The 17,503-nt window shown below is 37.2% G+C and overlaps 1 protein-coding gene across 1 annotated transcript in view; it reads left to right on the forward strand.

Annotated features, from left to right (window-relative positions):
- Nucleotides 1-4,635: 4,635 nt before the first annotated feature.
- Nucleotides 4,636-17,503, forward strand: part of LOC118745747 (GATA zinc finger domain-containing protein 10-like) — a gene marked incomplete at its 3' end in the record, with an annotated part of 95,777 nt that continues 82,909 nt past the window's right edge. The window contains 1 exon segment of the mRNA XM_036479385.1: nt 4,636-4,817.

A 17,503-nucleotide genomic window follows, 5' to 3' on the forward strand; every position in this document is an offset into this window, starting at 1 on the left:
TCTCACTCTAATATTACTTCACCTGGTTTAATTCCACCATGGATGGGGTGCATGCAATAACACCGTACGCAATAATTCCCATTACTCGGACATTAAAAAGCAGTTTCAGAAGTGAACTAGTGTCATTTCATTATTATACTTTTTTCTAAACGATTATAATGACAGCAGTGCATAATTGCGAAAGGAGGAGAGGGGGTGGGGAACGCGGACCGCCGTGTCGCTGGTCACATTCAAAATTGTAGAAAAATGAAATTTCACTTTCAATTGGGAAATAACACAAATTTGCGTTATTGCCCCTCCCCCCCTCCCCTAGAATCGAGATGATATTTTCAATACGGGCGTCGCTAGCGAATTGCCTAACAATCGGTAATGCATGGACACGATAGCTTATGATCGTCTATTGTCACCAGCAGATCTACAGGGCGCTTAGCGGGTTCTTTGTACATACATACAAAAAACGCTTTGGGAATCGGTGTTAAGGTGTTTGAAAGCATACCCAAAGTATCGGAGGAAACCAAACCATTTAATATCACATAACATAAACTGTATTTTCCGCTATTTCCCTGCGAATCAGAGTTTGAACCCACTTATCCACTTTCATTTGCCATGTACATGTTAGCCCAATCACTTTAGATTTCTTCAACGAAAAAATTCCGGGAAGAAATTTTTTGACGCAGTTAGGTGTCTCCTGTTTAAGTGAACACAAAATGAAAATTTTTCCCCCAATTGCGATATGGGAAATGTCCGCCATTTTGGATTTAGTGTTTTTTACGATTTGCGCCCGAATTTTGCATTAGATTTTTTCAACGAAAGAATTCCAGGAAGACATTTTTTGACGCAGTTAGGTGTCTCCTGTTTAGGTGAGCACAAAATGAAAATGCTTCCCCCAATTGCGATATGGGAAATGTCCGCCATTTTGGATTTAGTGTTTTTTACGATTTGCGCGCGAATTTTGCATCGAAAAAATTCCAGCAAGAAATTTTTTGACGCAGTTTGGTGTCTCCTGTTTAGGTAAACTCAAAATGAAAATTTTTCCCCCAATCGCCATATGGGAAGTGTCCGCCATCTTGGATTTTATGCTTTTTACGATTTGCGAGCGAATTTTGCATTTCTCGCGAAAAAATGGTAGAGAATAAATTTGTAGAGAATTCGATTCCCTACAATTTTCGTGTGCCTATCATTTTTTTAACAATTATTTATTGCTAATAATATGCAAAAAATGCGCATAATTGGGTAAGTGGCGCGGTTTTTTCGAATTTTGAGTGATTTCTATTTGAAATAAGTGACACATTTAAATCGCAAAGTTGTAGAGGACAAAATTTCCAATAAACTCATTATTTATATACCCGCGTACGACGTGTAGATCTCGACCAGCAACGCACTCAATGCAGCGGCAGGGGAAAGCTACTCAAAACTTTTTTCACAGTATCTCGGAGGTCGTGTTTTTTGGCGCTTATTTTCAACTGTGGGTTCACCAACAGGCCAAGCCCATGAATAATTATTTTCAGTCAGTTGAAACTGTAATTAGCAAATAGTTTTTGTCCTTTTATCAATACGACTTTTATCTGATTCTAAAGAGTTTTATTGTGGCGAAAATAACTAATTGTGGATTAGGACTACTGGTGAAACCACATAAAAATAAAACGCGCCAATAACTTTACCTCTGAGGTGGTGTGGAAAAAAGTTTTGAGTAGCTTCTCCCTTTCCGCTGCATTGAGCGCGTTGTTGGTCGAGATCTACAAGTCGTACGTAAACATATAAATAATGCGTTTATTGGAAAATTTGTCCTCTACAACTTTGCCATTTAAATGTGCCCCTTATTTCAAATAGAAATTGCTAAAAATTCGAAAAAACCGCGCCACTTGCCTAATTTTTTTGCATATTATTAGCAATAAATAATTGTTTTAAAAATTGATAGGCACATGAAAATTGTAGGGAATCGAATTCTCAACAATTTTGTTTACCTTTTTTCGCGAGAAATGCAAAATTCGCACGCAAATCGTAAAAAACATAAAATCTAAGATGGCAGACACTTCCCGTATCGCAATTGGGGGAAAAATTTTCATTTTGTGTTCATCTAAATAGGAGATACCTAAGCGTCAAAAAATTTCTTCCCGGATTTTTTTTTAATCTTACGTCGATTTTGGTCTAAAGTGATCGGGCTAACATGGGGATGAAACGATACTAGTAAATACAAGTAGATACTCGATACTTTTCGTCCGATACCAAGTAATTTTGTACTCGATACTTTTGAACCGAGTACTGAGTAGGTATCGGAAAAAAGTACTTGTGTCGAAACCCCAATTCATTGACAATTTTATTCCCGGACTTTTATTTTTTAATCTAATTTCTTTGTGAATAGTTAACAAATTTTGGCAGTTTAGTTGCCAATGAAAACCGCAAGAAGGCGCCAACGTCGGGGTGACGCCAATTTTGACAATTCTACGCGAAAGGGTTCGCGTTATATTTCTTTCGTAGCGAAGGGACCTGCAAATTGGATCGAGCAAGAGTTCCACCAAGAAATTCATCCTCCATGTTATAACTCGCTGGAATTCACTCTTTTACATGCTGGAAAGACTTTTGGATATGTCCAAAATTTCGTCTCAACTTATACTTGATGCTGCAGGCAGTCCTGAAATGATAGCAAAAAATTAAATACAAATACTGAAGCAAATAGTTCAGCTACTGAAGCCTTTCAAGTTCGTAACCAAAGAATCTTCAGGACAGAATTATGTCACACTTTCCAAGATCATACCTATGGTTAACTGCCTAACATCTCAAGTGAGTAAATTTTCTACAACTCTTGATTGTGTCACCCAACTACAAACGAAACTCCTGGCGGAGTGTAGTAAAAGATTTGGTCTCATTGAATACAACACCTACGCAGCTTTAGGAACTATCCTCGATCATCGCTGCAAGAATCTTAATTTTCAAGATGCGAACGCTTGCGGTCGGACAATTTTTAAACTAAAAAGTCTTATTCAAGTAGACGCTAATACCAGCTCCGAAGAAGACGTTGTTAAAGAAGATTTTGACTTTTGGTACCAACATAAAAAGCTTGCGATGGGACAAAAACGAAAACACTCTACAAAAGGTGATGCGTTGTAGCTTTGTTTATCAAACCCAATGTTATACAAATAGGCGCGCATGTATCTACATATAGTTGCGACTTCCTAACCATGCGAGAGATTATTTTCAAAAGCTGGGGCCACAATCATCAAGAAATCGACTTACTGGAAAGCACCTGGAAAAATTATTGTTTTTGGGCAGCGCGACAAAATCCGAGTTTTTCAATTGGCGGCTTATAGTACCTAACGTATTATTTAAACAATTTTACAAATTAGTATATACTCTTAATTTTTATCAGAATGACCATGGTATATTTCCGAAAGAAGTTGATTTGCGTCTAAATTTCTTTCTTTTTGTATTTCAAGGCCATCAGACAAAATGCCAAAAGTACAAATTCTAAAACAGCCACATAGAGCTTTGATGTAGAAGAAAAGGTTGCTTTGGACAATGAAAGACCTATTATCGTCTCATTAAATTTGATAAACATGATAACATCTTCCAGAAATATAGCACTGTTACTCTGCAAAAATGCTGTTGAACAGTGTTATAATACAGATATTTTTTATTAATTAATTAATTTGTATGAAATAAATACAACCAAATAAAATACGAACATAATATGTAAATAATATAAAAAAAACTTTTTAATATACATCGCCCCACGCTTTTCATTTTCAATCAAAAGTTATCAAAACAAATTCTATGGGACTGAGAAATATTATTTTCTACTTTTTAGTCCATTTATAAAAGCGTTGTATATTAAAAAGTTTTTTTTATATTATTTATTTACTACTTTTTAGTCCTGTCTGAATAAAATTTTGCAATAGATATTAAAATAATTCAACGATATTAATAGAAAGGTGCACACACATGCATTTACATATGTATGTACATACAAACGAGCACCAATTAATTTTATTTAAAGAAATGGCGTGTCGTCTATTTCCGCTGTAGCAAACTTAGTACATAGGGCGACATCTAGATGTCATCTACCTCGCCCTATTCACTACAGCTGTCGCCCTATGCACTATGCTTTTTTATAGGAACTTTTCAAAGCTTTGCTTTGGTGTCGGACACACAACATTGAAAGTTTCTGGATCCAAAACATTGAAAGTTTCTGGACACACAACATTGCAATTTGATAAAAGCGTTGTAAAAAGAAGCAAATTCTGTATCCTTTTTAAAAACTATTTATTGGACTTTATACTTTTTCTTGTTTTTTGAGGGTCCATCCTAGTAAAACTTGTTTTAAAACTTGGAAGTTTTTTTTTTTTTTAATCTAAAAGATTAATCTAAAATCAATAATGATAGTCACATAAGTTAATTTGGCACATATGTGATAGCGTTGTTTAATACAAACAAACATAAACATATTTCAATTCTTATATAGGTACAAATATCGATATAAGTAGGTATCGATACTTTTAGCTCTATACTTTGTAGGTATCGATACTTTCTTTCGATGCTACTTCCAAGTACAGGTATCGATACTTCTATGGTATAGTTTCATCCCTATGTACACGTAATATGAATGCCGTCTCGCTTGTGTCGGGGTGTCCGTGCCTGTGTGCGGCTGGTGCAATTACAGAAGAGAATGTTTGTATGTGTTTGTTGGTGTGCGCATCCTTCCATTGAGAATAATTAATTAACATGATGTAAATTTGCATTTAAAATGGAATTCAAATATAACAATGGAAATTTAATTTCAAGTTTCGCGCTTTCCTTCACTGCCTTGGCGGCATGTTATGGTAATTTGATGTAGCTGGTGGTTCTTTGTTTGTTTAAAATTCTCTATTAGTATTGCTAACATTAAAACTACGAACATACATATTAGAAGGCCGCATGAATTCATTCAAACTTCTAGCCAAGCAGAGTGCAGTAGATTTGAATATTTTACTTCTCATACAAAACACTCAGCGTTTGGAATTTTATAAGTTATGAATCGAGCTCGGATATTTATGCAAGTGATTATTTTTGTTTAACATCACAGAAAGTCCGGACCTGGGTAGAAATTCATTACAGAAGGAAGTGAGTTAATTTGGAACCATTATGTTTTGCATATTTCCACATATTTTGCATGTTTGCATATTTTTTGCATATTTGCATATTTTTGTATATATTTTACATATTTTTGTATATATTTTGCATATTTCCTACAAATAAATTATTATAAGCATGTCACTTTGATGGCAGCTCTTGTTCACACGCACGCGACATACTGACTTCCTTCTACCTGAATAGTGATGCCCAGCTTAGAACAAATCTAATTTATTTGTGGTATGTAGGCAAGTGCAAGCGATGCTGTGAAAATCTTTTGCAAGTTCGCCAACTAAAGCTCAACGCCTTCTTTAAGTACAATAGGTAGGATGCCATCCGGACCGGGCGATTTGAGACTGTCAAAAGACAATGGCATAACTTGGGGCATCTTCATTAGCCACATTTCTGATTTCCACGAAATTGACCCTCTAGAAGAACAGAGAGTTCTCCGTTAAAAAGCCAGCAGGACTCTTGAGTGAACACAGCTTTGTGGTTTGGTCCTTCTTCAGAACTTTTACCGGCCTAGCCGTTTGACTCAATTATAATACGTTCCCACGGCACGTATTCCGCTCTCCCATTCATAATTTTATCTTTCATTCGTAATTGATACTGTAAACAGTGAAGTATGTTCCCCTTGTGACCGGTATTCTTTGCTCCACAGCTTTGAGCCAATCCCACAATGGTTCATCCCTCTCTCATGAACGGGCATTAGCTACAGTGCCGGAGGCAACGACGACCCGGATCAGCATTTAATTTCCGCAGTAGTCATCTGCCGAGTCCAACCCGCGCTCCCCATTACGGCAATGAGCACAGGGCCTTTTACGGGCTCACAATAAGTTGCCCGGGATCCAGACCTCCAGACGTAGTTGCTTCAAGGGAATAGCGAGGACAGTTCTGCCTCGACCGACCCTTGCATCACTTCTATCCTTGGTTTAGGCAAGCGTTTCGTGGCGTCTGTCTGGATGATCGGAATTGGGCAATGCCACACCAGTACCGTGCCACACTATGACTCGAAGAGGCATTGGGACAGCAATTGGTGCAACGTTCGCAAGCATATTTGGATGTCGGTATATCCATCAAGTTCCACTGGCTTCTGGATTAACTTCCGTAGACCTGGGGCGCTTACTGAATGCAGCGACAAGAGGAGTTCGGTCAGCCACAGAAGAGGGTTTCCCCTGCTTGCATTTCGCCCCCCGATACTTCCTCTTCTGAGCTGTGGAAAGAGGACCAACTCAGTCATTGGAGGGTAGTTGGTAGCGAACTGCTTCTCCACCTACATCCCCTGCAAGAGGTTAGTCCTCTTCCGACTCTGAAGGAGAGAGGATTGGCTTTTTCTCCCTACTCTCCTCCAGGATGCGCTCCTGGTCTATGCCGTTGGGGACTTTGGCAACGGTTGGAGCCGCAAATGCGGATGATTTCCCACAGATACTACTAAAGTAGTTTAAAGAGTTAACATAAATACAAGTTGTTAATATATTTGAATATATGCTTTTAACAAAACTTGTTTCATTTTCTCTGAAATCTTAATAACATGGACACTAGTGCATAAAAACTTTTTTTAGCATATCTAACTATTTATTTTTTAACAATTTTTTAATATATTTTAAATAGTTCTTGCATATTTTTTGCATATTCACTTTGCATAAAAATCCGAGCTCTATTCATTAATTTTCAACGACTTAAATCAAAATAATTGCTTCTATATTGTTTGAGAAGCTCTCCTACCATGAAATAAATAAATACGTTTGAAATCATGGTACAATAATTACACGAATTGTCTTCGCAGAGAGCGCATATTCCGATTTCCCTTATTTAAAAGATATCATTGTTGCCCACACTAAAGCGTTTAATGCTGGAAGTATCCCTTTTTCCATACCCCATATACCATATATATGTATATGTTCACGTATTTTTTCAACAAACCATCTTACAGAGAACTTATTCAATTTGCAAAAGCCGGAAAAAACATTTGCTTGTAAATAAATTCAAAATTTGTATCCCTCACTTAATTTCAAACATTTTTTCTTTAGTTTTGAAAAATTATAAAACTGAAATTGAGCGAAAACAAAAAGCGAAGCCAAATAAAAGTAAAAGAATCAACATTGAACTGCGTCAAAATGGAAATAAGGGAGCACAAATTTCGATGTGAAGCAAAACTCTCTAGGAAGACAATACCTGTAATTATTGTACCATGGTTTGAAACTTACATTTTTATTTAAAGTCGCGTTTTTATTTTTTCTCTCTGACCGCAGGATTTATTTTGAAGAACTTTGTAATTTCAAACATATGATTAATTCCAAAAAATATTAAAAAATTCAATGCGATATAGAATAAAAATATGGGTAACAAATGCAATAGGAAATTTCTTTCGAATTTAAAAAATTTAAGTTTTTTGGATTCACCAGGACGAATATAGGTAATTTTTAAGCTGACAAAGTTAGAAGAACGAAATTCGAACAAATATTGCGAAATTTCAAGAATAAAATTTTAAAATGACATTTCCAATATTTACCAGGCCTACACTAGAAAATTGAATATTTATTTATTCATTTGGTCTACAAAAAAAATGAGAATAGAACATTTAGATATTTAAGTATTTGTGATATATTACAGAATAGACTAATTATACATTTTAATTTATAATAATAATAAAAATAATAATAATAATAATAATCACATAAAATAGCAGGTGTGGTAGCTGGCGAGGCCTAGTCTTCAGTCTACTTTTGTGTGCGGCCGGCGGAAAGACCTAGTTTCCGCTCCGCGCTGCGGACAGGCTGTTGATCAAGGTCGGTAAGGCCGGGTTTCCGATCAATGTTCCCGAAGACGTTACTTCGTATGTGTGGCAGGCGGAAAGCTCTGGTTTTCGCTCCGCGCTATGAACAAGCTGTTGATCATAGTCGGAAAGAACGAGATTCCGATCCATGTTCCCGAAGTCTTTACTTTGAATGTGTGGCAGGCGGAAAGCTCTAGTTTCCGCTCCGCACTGTGGACAAGCTGTTCAGCATGGTCGGAAAGAACGAGTTTCCGATCCATGTTCCCGAAGTCATTACTTTGAGTGTGTGGCAGGCGAAAAGCTCTAGTTTCCGCTCCGCGCTGTGGACAAGCTGTTGATCATGGTCGGAAAGGCCGAGTTTCCGATCCATGCTCGTATTGTCTTACGCGGTCGCGAAAGTATACGAAGCCGATTACAGTTGTACTAAGCAGTCATAGATATTGTGTAATTTATCGTTCCCGGTTAAAGATATTAATTTATTTAGTTAAAAAAAAGTGACTCACGTTTACGTTTACCTCATAAACTGAACAGAAATACAGTTCACCAGCTGAACGATAAGGTGCAATGTAAGGGTTTACATGTTATTTATTCAAAATCTCAAGTAAGGTTTTCTTAATGGTAAAATGTGAGTCGGAGGTGTCAAAATAGTCGTAATGCTTATTAAAGTCCTGGCATATGCAACGAAAAGCATCATGCATTTCAAAACTTGTTCTACAAATAGTTAGAATGGGCTTGTAATGTCTAGAAGCCTAGAAGGAATACAAAACGTGATCTGGTTCAGAAGAAAGGGACTATTGACCATCCCGTTCAAGATCTTAATCATGAACAAAACCCGAGCATCTCTCTACGGCTGTGCAGCGCTGGCAAATTTATGAGCTTCAAGCGGCTTTTGTACGGTGGGAGATTTAATGTCGAATCCCAAGGCAAATTGTTTAATGCGAATAATAAGAATTGTTTCTGTACCGACTCGAGTCTGTCAGAGTGCGTTTGATATCCAGGGTTCCATACAACGGACCCGTATTCTAAGATCGGCCTGACTAGGGAGGTGAAGAAAGCTTTAGTGGCATAAGGATCTCTGAATTCTTTAGTCCAACGTTTGATGAAAGCCAAGATGCTCTGGGACTTGAATTCAAGCTTAGAGTCCATGGTTACGTCTAGATCGATGAAATTAGTTACCTGATCAACACTATTTTCACAAATGCGGTAGCTATACGATTGAAAGTGTTTTTAGAGAAACGCATAAATTTACACTTTTTCAAGTTAAGTGAAATAGAATTTACTTCGCACCATTTAAACACATTACTAAGGTCCACCTGTAATTGTTCGCTGTCTCCTGGAGCACCAATGAACTTAAATAACTTAACGTCGTCTGCGTACATTAAGAAGTTCGAATACTTCAAAATATTTGGAAGATCGTTGATGAATAAAATAAACAAAAGGGGACCAAAGGAGGCTACCTTGAGGTACACCTGACCGCACATGAATTACACGAGATGAACATATTTTAAAGATAACCCTCTGTTTCCTGCCAATGAATTAAGAAGACAGCCAGCGCAGCAGGATTGGAGGGAAACCAATTTTATCAAGTTTGTATATTAGAGTTGAATAAGATACTTTATCAAAAGCCTAGCGGAAATCAGTGTAAATGGCGTCAGTTTGATAATTACTTTTGAAACCATTGTTCACATTTGTAGTGAATTCAAGAAGGTTTGATACAGTTGATTTACCTTTACAAAAGTCGTGTTGTGATACATCGATAACGGGTGTTATGGAATAAGATAGTTCTTCCGCAACGATTTCTTCAAATAATTTAGGAATGGCACACAGCTTAGCGATTCCCCTATAATTCGCAATATTCGACGTGCTTCCATTTTTATAAAGCGGCAAGATATACGATTCCTTCCAGAAAGAGGGGAAAACTCCTTGCTTTAGAGAAGCATTGAAGTTGTTTGTTAATGGCTTATATAGATAATCAGCACAACTTATTAGGACACAGGAGGGAATACCATCTGAGTCGCCTAGAAAAGAATTTCTTAAACTATTCATATGAAGGAGAACATTGCCAGCGGAGATTGAAGGAATACGGATGTGGTTAAACTGTGGGAGTGGAAAAGTATAGCTAGAAGTTTTTTCATCTGGCTCGACAGAATAGTTCGATTCAAAATAATTTGCAAACATATCAGCAATCATATCATCATCACTAGAAATAACATCATCTAATTTCTGTGCTGAGGGACACCCATTTATTTTACGTTTTGAGTTAACAAAATGATAAATAGACTTGGGATTTGAAACGATGTAAATGCGAGTTTTATTAATGAAATTCCTGTAACATTTTGTATTTAAGGCATTGTAGTGAGAAGACAGGCCTGATTTTTTATAAAGTTTAAATGATTTAGTTTTCTTATTTTTTAAATGCTTTAGCTCTGAGTTAAACCACAACGAGTTACGAGGTCCGGTATTTTCTTTAACAAGAGGAATTAGTTTACTGAATATATTATTTAAGATTTTACTAAAGTGTAAGGCACTGTTCTCAACATCCCCATCGTACTCAGGCCAGATTATTTCAGATATAGCTATTTTAAGCTTGTCGTAGTTAGCGTATTTGAAAGAATATCGCCACCCTTTCGGCTTTCTAGTTTCAGGACAATAACATGAATCGCAGGATGGTGCCAAGGACCACTCAATTGGCGGGTGATAAGGGTCTATAGGTATAACTAAAGGATCGCCGCGTATTATAGTGCATTTAGCAGTATCATCAATAAACGCTAAATCAAGACATTTACCTAAGTTGTTAATAACTGAATTAATCTGATATAGACCAAGATCAGAAAGTTCGTTAAGAAATTGGTTAATTACATCCCGAGAAGAATTTGGCACCAGAATTCCATCCACCGAATCTCAGGAAACACACGCTAGATTGAAATCACCCAACACAACAATCGAATCGGAGGGCTTGGCCATGGCAAATAAAGAGGGCAATAATGAAGAATGTTTAAAGAAAACAGAAGGGTTAGAGTTTGGTGGAATATAAATTGCAACAAGAACAAGTAAGAAAGGCTAAATTCGGTCGAGCCCAAATTTTATATACCCTCGCAATATTATTTATATACCTAGATTAAAAGTAATGTGTTGCATATTAGGTGGGCGTGTTTTTTTTGGTGAGCTGAAAAGCAATGAAGTCAATTAATGAATGTGAATGTGATTTTTTAGTACATATATTAAATCATAAATGAACGGTTCCACGACCATTGTTAAAAATTTTTTTGCAATAAAAGTTTTGCTAAGAGATCACTTTACATATTATTTTTAGACAGGTATATTTCAGGAGCTACTGAAATAATTAATGTTTTGAGTTTTCATGTACACATGTAAGTGGCCAATGCGACGTCCACTTTGAAAAAAGGTATAAACCAATTTGCAATTTTGTTTCAAAAAGTTTAAGAAAGTTGTTTAAATAATCGTTAAAATAATATTTATTCAAATAGTTATAAATTAATTTTTATTTTAAAAGATGTTTACAAATATTTGCTTAAGTTATTCTTTACAGCTATTAATATACTTATTTCAACATGTACATATGTCTAATTGCAAAAATGGTTTATTACATCATCGAATATTTTTCACTTATTTCATTTATTTTTAATAAAATATTTGAGATTAAAGTTAACAAAATTTAAACTTTCTTCATTAAAACATTTCGAATATTTGCTTATTTATTTTCTATATTCCTATATATATGTATGTGTACAATAAATATTTAATTACAATAGTTTTTTTTTATGAGAGAAGAGAAAGTATGTACAAAATAACTTTTATTGAGACGGTTAAGAGGAAGGAATTAAATCAGACACGGAAATGCAGATACTGTCATGGTAACTGTGAACTGTTTCATATACAACTGCTTTAATTTGAGTAACATTTATGTTCGAAAATGCCCAGTCAATTTGAGATCCTGCAAGAGTTGTCGAACATTCCGAATCTAATAGCGATCTAAGACTACATTCTCCTAGAAGATTTGCTATTCTATTCCCATAAGTTCTAAGGCATAGATTGAAATCCCCGACAATAATAACTTTTTGATTACACAAGTCATTACTGAGAATGTCTCGGAGCACTGATGCCATATCTCCGATAGGAAAAAGGGAATTCCTGTAAAGCACCAATACATATATGTTAAGATGTTTGAATAGTACGGCTTCTAAAGACTTATGGCCAGTATACTTTTTCTTCTGCAAAGTTGAATTGATGAAGCAATCTCAGACTTTGCATATACTAAAATTCCTCTCTTATTCCTATTCCGTGTTGTGGTGCTATCTATCCTTGGCTCATTTAATAGAATAAAACCAGGAATTTCAAAATTTTCCGAAGGATAGCTCCATGTCTCGACGAAACATAATATATCCGAAGATAGCATCAGGTAATCGTTTCTAACATCATCTATATGAGCATGAAGGCTCTGAGCATTATGATATAAAATTTGTAGTTTTGATGTTCGTGACAACATGAAGTGGAAGGTTGGAGTAAGGGCTTTTGAGGTACTCAATTCAATAAGTTCTTTATATACTGGGTCCGATGCCGAAAATGGATTAGGTGGCTGAAAATTCCCTTGTATAAAGAGACCATCTGCACTAGTGGCTCGGCTGCAAGCTACATACAAAGCTGCCCTGGGCATTCTGGGCCGGGTGTGTACAACGACTTTGTTATACGTAGCACCCTGGCTTTTATGGATAGTTATTCCCTCAGCGGGAACAACCGGAAATTGGGTTCTTTCGATTGTAATCTGCTCATTCCTCCTATACTGAAAAGCTCTCACTGTCTTTTCAATTGTGTCCAAGAAGTATCACCCAGATGAGACTTTTTTGATCTCGCCAACAAACCCACAGATGGTTCTAAAAATTTTAACCAAATAGTTGATGGCATGGAAAATTCGAAATCAATATGCATAAGCTGCCCCGTAGCCCCATTTACTAGTCCATCACCTGTATTGATATTTACAGTAATCATATATTTGGCTGTGGTTTTTAATGTCAAATTATATGAAAGGCCTTGCGTTTCCGAAGATTTGAAAAGGCGAACTCTCTCCAAAATATTCGAAGCTTGCGCGCCCACACCTATCCCTTTGACTACATCCTTAGCAGTTGAAAGAATAGTAGGCGTGGGGATAAGACTAAGTTTGAGTGCATTATTAGATTCTTCGTTGGACCAGAAAAGGTGGATTGCATCATCAGGAATTTGATTCGAGTTAACCACACGGCTTTCGATTAAAGATATGTCATCATTTGTCATAGTACCGGATGCCATATTATTTAAAGCGATAGCAAAAGGCTGATCCCCTCTTTGCCTCATTACCTCAGTTAACTCAAAGTATTTAAATAATTCCCACAAAGGTGACCCAACTAAAGTACTGTAGTTGTCACTAGGATTGGGAGAAAAAATCCACCTATCTCCAACTGGCGAAAGTTGCTTTAAATCACCAAAAGCAATAATGGGGATACCTCCAAATGCATTATTGCTTTTGAAGATTTGTTTAAGTCTAGCATCGATTGAACTAAACATTCGTGCCCCTACCATTGATATTTCATCAATGATTATTAATTTTAAATCAATGAGTTTTGAGTAGATTGAGTTAACGACATCATTGCTAAGTGGCCGCAACTCTAGACTTGATTGATTTACGGGAAGTGAAAAGATAGAGTGAAGTGTTAAACCATTTATTCCGAAAGCTGCCTTTCCTGTAGGGGCGCAAAGAAGAACTTTCAACGAACTTGGATTGGTTCCAGGAACGGAGTTTAGCCGATGGTTAAGAGTCTGATATATTGCATATATCAAACGACTCTTTCCAACTCCTGCTCCACCTCCCACAAACTCATAATATGGCTGATTATCTTTCATATTGTGCAGCATATGGGTCAAATAAGTTCTCTGTTTCAAGTTTAGACTACGAACTAAAAAAAGAAGGTTTTCTACGGGGATCAAAGGTGGGAGTTTTATTAGTCTTACATTCCCGCCTGAGTCCCCATTATTAGATGGATCTTCTTCATTTATATCTAGCAAATTCAAGCCAGGGTCTATTTCGGGAAGTGCTAGAACCCTAAACTCGTTATCTACAACAGGTGGGTTATGTTGCTCAATTGTTTCAACATCTACTTCATCGCGAAGATGATTTAAAACATTTTCGAGCTCTCGTTGATCAAAAACATCATACTTTCTTCGATTTTCCTCTATTGAAACATGATTTTCTACACAAGTTTGTTCGTTATCATTTTCAATGAGGCCCCGATGTTCATCACGCCATGGATGGTAAAGCATTACCATTTCCCTGAAGTAATCACTTCTGGCGGTATCGGGGCTAAATCTTCTGGACCTGATGGCACATGGCTTGGTACGTCTTTTAACGAAACCACTACCGTCTCTCAGAGGAAGAGCATTCCCATGCCCAAGGAAGTCGTCAGCCTCCCTACCATCTTCATCATCATCACTACCTGCTATCCTTATGGCTGACTTTACATATGTATAAAGACATGCAAAATCAGCTAAGCATACGGTTTCTAATTGAGTCGGTCGCTGAACATAATGCTCTAAAATTCCAGAAACAAATATGTCGGTCGAGTCCGAAGGAAGATTCTGAAGTTGCGCTCTAGGTTTTACCATAGTAGTATAGTTACCGGCATTCACTTCTGATATTGCTTCATTTAAGAGCCTAGAAGTCCCTCTATTTGATTTGTTTATATAGTTAATAATATATGAACAGCAGGCATATGCATCCAATATAAACTGGATATCCATATTGGCTTTATGTAGTTCTAAAATAATGGGGTTGTATGCGTTAACGAATCGATCTTCTAGTTTTCTCTTCAAAAAGATTTTTGGTTTTGCTAAACTCGATCTTAGCGCAAGCAAGTAATCATCGAATGAAATATTTATTCTTTGGTCTGTGCGAAAACTTTCAAAATTACTTCAGTTGGAAATATCAGCCGAAAGAAGATTGGAATTCAAAAAGTTTTGTATTTTGAAGTAGTTTTCCCTATGCACTTCCAAGTTTTCTACGTTTTCTGACAAAGGTAATAAAATTTGGGTGGAAGGCATAGGTGGGTAAGGAATACCAAATCGGCAAACCTGTTGTCCCCTTATTTCTCTTGTACAGGAACGACTATGGTTATGCTTTTGATATTCAAGATAGTTTTCCAAGTGGCTTACGGAACCATCCGTGGAAATATACTTATCAATGAAACTAATAGCATCCGGAAAAGTAAGAGGATTTTGTAGATCGATTTTTGGGGCGTTAATAAGCCAAAACATTCCATGTATGTGAGGGGAACCTCTTTGTTGGAATTCAACTCTCCAATAGAAATTCTTAACAGAATGTTCGTCAAAGATGCCCCGGCTTGTTTTGAAAATTTTAAGCATTTGACGGAAACGATAGTCAAAATACCTAGCACAGGTGACAGCATCTGAACGGATAAGACGATATCGCTCTTGAGTTGACAAATTATTGGCGTCTTCCTCAGAGATTTCTCTGTCGTCGACTGTTTTAGCTAAAATCACTAATAGCTCCAGCCACTGGGACTCAGCAGCTGATAGAGTAATAAAGAAGGTAGGGAGACCAAATTGGCGAATCATGGCAATAGCCTTTTTTTTCTCCGCCTCCCAGTGCGCAGGAGAAGATCTGACACCTTTCAGAACCTTATAGCCATCATCATGCTGAATCAAGCTTTGAACAAAGTTATCATTTAAAAGATTTTGAGCTGTGACTTGGTTACGACCGGCAAATTTTCGAAGGCAAACTGACGTGCTGTTCTTAATTTGCAATAATTCTAGCTTTTTGTAGTCGTAAAATAATTTAGGTAAGGTGCAAGCCCTTCTATCATACCGGCGGATTTCAGATCGTACAATTTTGTTGTACGTCTCTGTACAAGTGCGCTTTTGCCCAGCATAAATTGTAGCGAATGACAATTCTTCTGAGTCATTATCTTGTATTATATCAAGAGGCCTTTGGCCCTCGCCGGGAGCTATCACCAGACGGTTAATGTCAAAGTTCTCTACAGGAACATTATCAAGAAAAGTTTCTTGGCCACCAACATTAGGCTCTTCAACAACAGGTTCAACGGGTGGGTGAACATTGGAGGATATATTATGGGAAATAACTTGTTCCCTATAAATATTTTCAATCAACGGAGCATCTTCGACAGACGCAATAAAAGGGACTTGCTCTTGGTTAGTAAAGTTCGAAATCCAATTTTCGTTGACTTCAATATTGTGCTTACGGTACAAAGGGGTGTTAACTAAAAACCGCAAAGCTTCCATAATTTTTGCAGGTCGTATGGTATCCGTCATATAATCGTGACTGTATTCCATACGCCTTCTCAAATGAATTTGAATGACATGTGTTTGATCAAACGATCGAGGAAGACATGTCACAATGTCATTCACGGAAATAGGGACATTTACAACAGCACCTTTTAGTGAACCTTGCCCTTGATACCCTAATGGGCGAATCGTCATGAATGGTAATCTGGGCATAATAAGACGCTCTTCTATAGGTGTTAGATTCTTCAGGCAATCAGGTATTTCTGGAAAATCTAGTCCATTAGCGAGACATAACTTTGGGAGCTTTTTATTCAATATTGCATTTCTGCAAGTCACACAAAAATTAAAATTTCCATTTTCGGAGGGGAATTTATCCGAAAGATAGAAGGCTGATGCAACATTCGGGTGGCTTTGGGAAACTAAATTGAAGTTTAATTGGCGTACTTGGTGTGGAAACCATAAACCCCCACAGGAAATACAAACTATTGTTGGCCCCTTTTTAATGCTTTGTAAATAAGTGCGTCTGAAGTTACTAAAGCCTGCACCATTTTCAGAATCTTCATTATCAGCATTACTATCACGTACTGATCGAATTCGCTCTGACTGCCTCTCATTTTCAACTTGTCTATTTTCTATGTCAACTCTATGAATACGTACTCGACATTAAATTCGCCGTCTCAAATCAGACGTTTCATCCCGATTTTCTCTTCTTGTGAGTCGGCGACGTTCAGTTTCCCGAATACGCTCATTTTCCCTAGGTCCAGCATCTAATCGAGCTTGGTATCTTTGGGTACGATCACGTAATCGTTCCAAATGTCTGTATTCACTTCTGCTGCGCAGGACTCTGCGAGCTTCAGTATTGCTGGATTGCTCCACAGACCGAGTTACTGAATTTTCGCGTCGAGACCTATGCTGTAGGGTATTCCTGCTTTGCTCTACAGTACGAATTACGAAATTTTCACGGCGATTTCTATGTTGTATCGTATTTATAATTTGCTCAAAAGACCGAATCTGAGGATTCTCTCTACGAGACCTATGCTCTTGGGTATTCCTCACCTGCTTAACAGAGCGAATTGCAGAGTTTTGGCGGCGATATCTATGTCCCTCGGTATTCCTATCTTGCTCAGCAGATCGAATTTGAGAGCTTTCGCGGCGAGATCTATGCTGTCGGGTATTCCTCACCTGCTCAACAGAGCGAATCTGAGAATTTTCTCGACGAGATCTATGTGCCTGGGTATTCCTCACCTGCTCAGCAGAGCGAATCTGAGAATTTTCTCGACGAGATCTATGTGCCTGGGTATTCCTCACCTG

Source organism: Rhagoletis pomonella, unplaced genomic scaffold (assembly GCF_013731165.1).
Source record: "Rhagoletis pomonella isolate Grant_MI unplaced genomic scaffold, Rhpom_1.0 Rhpom_scaffold_00009, whole genome shotgun sequence".
NCBI lineage: Eukaryota > Metazoa > Arthropoda > Insecta > Diptera > Tephritidae > Rhagoletis > Rhagoletis pomonella.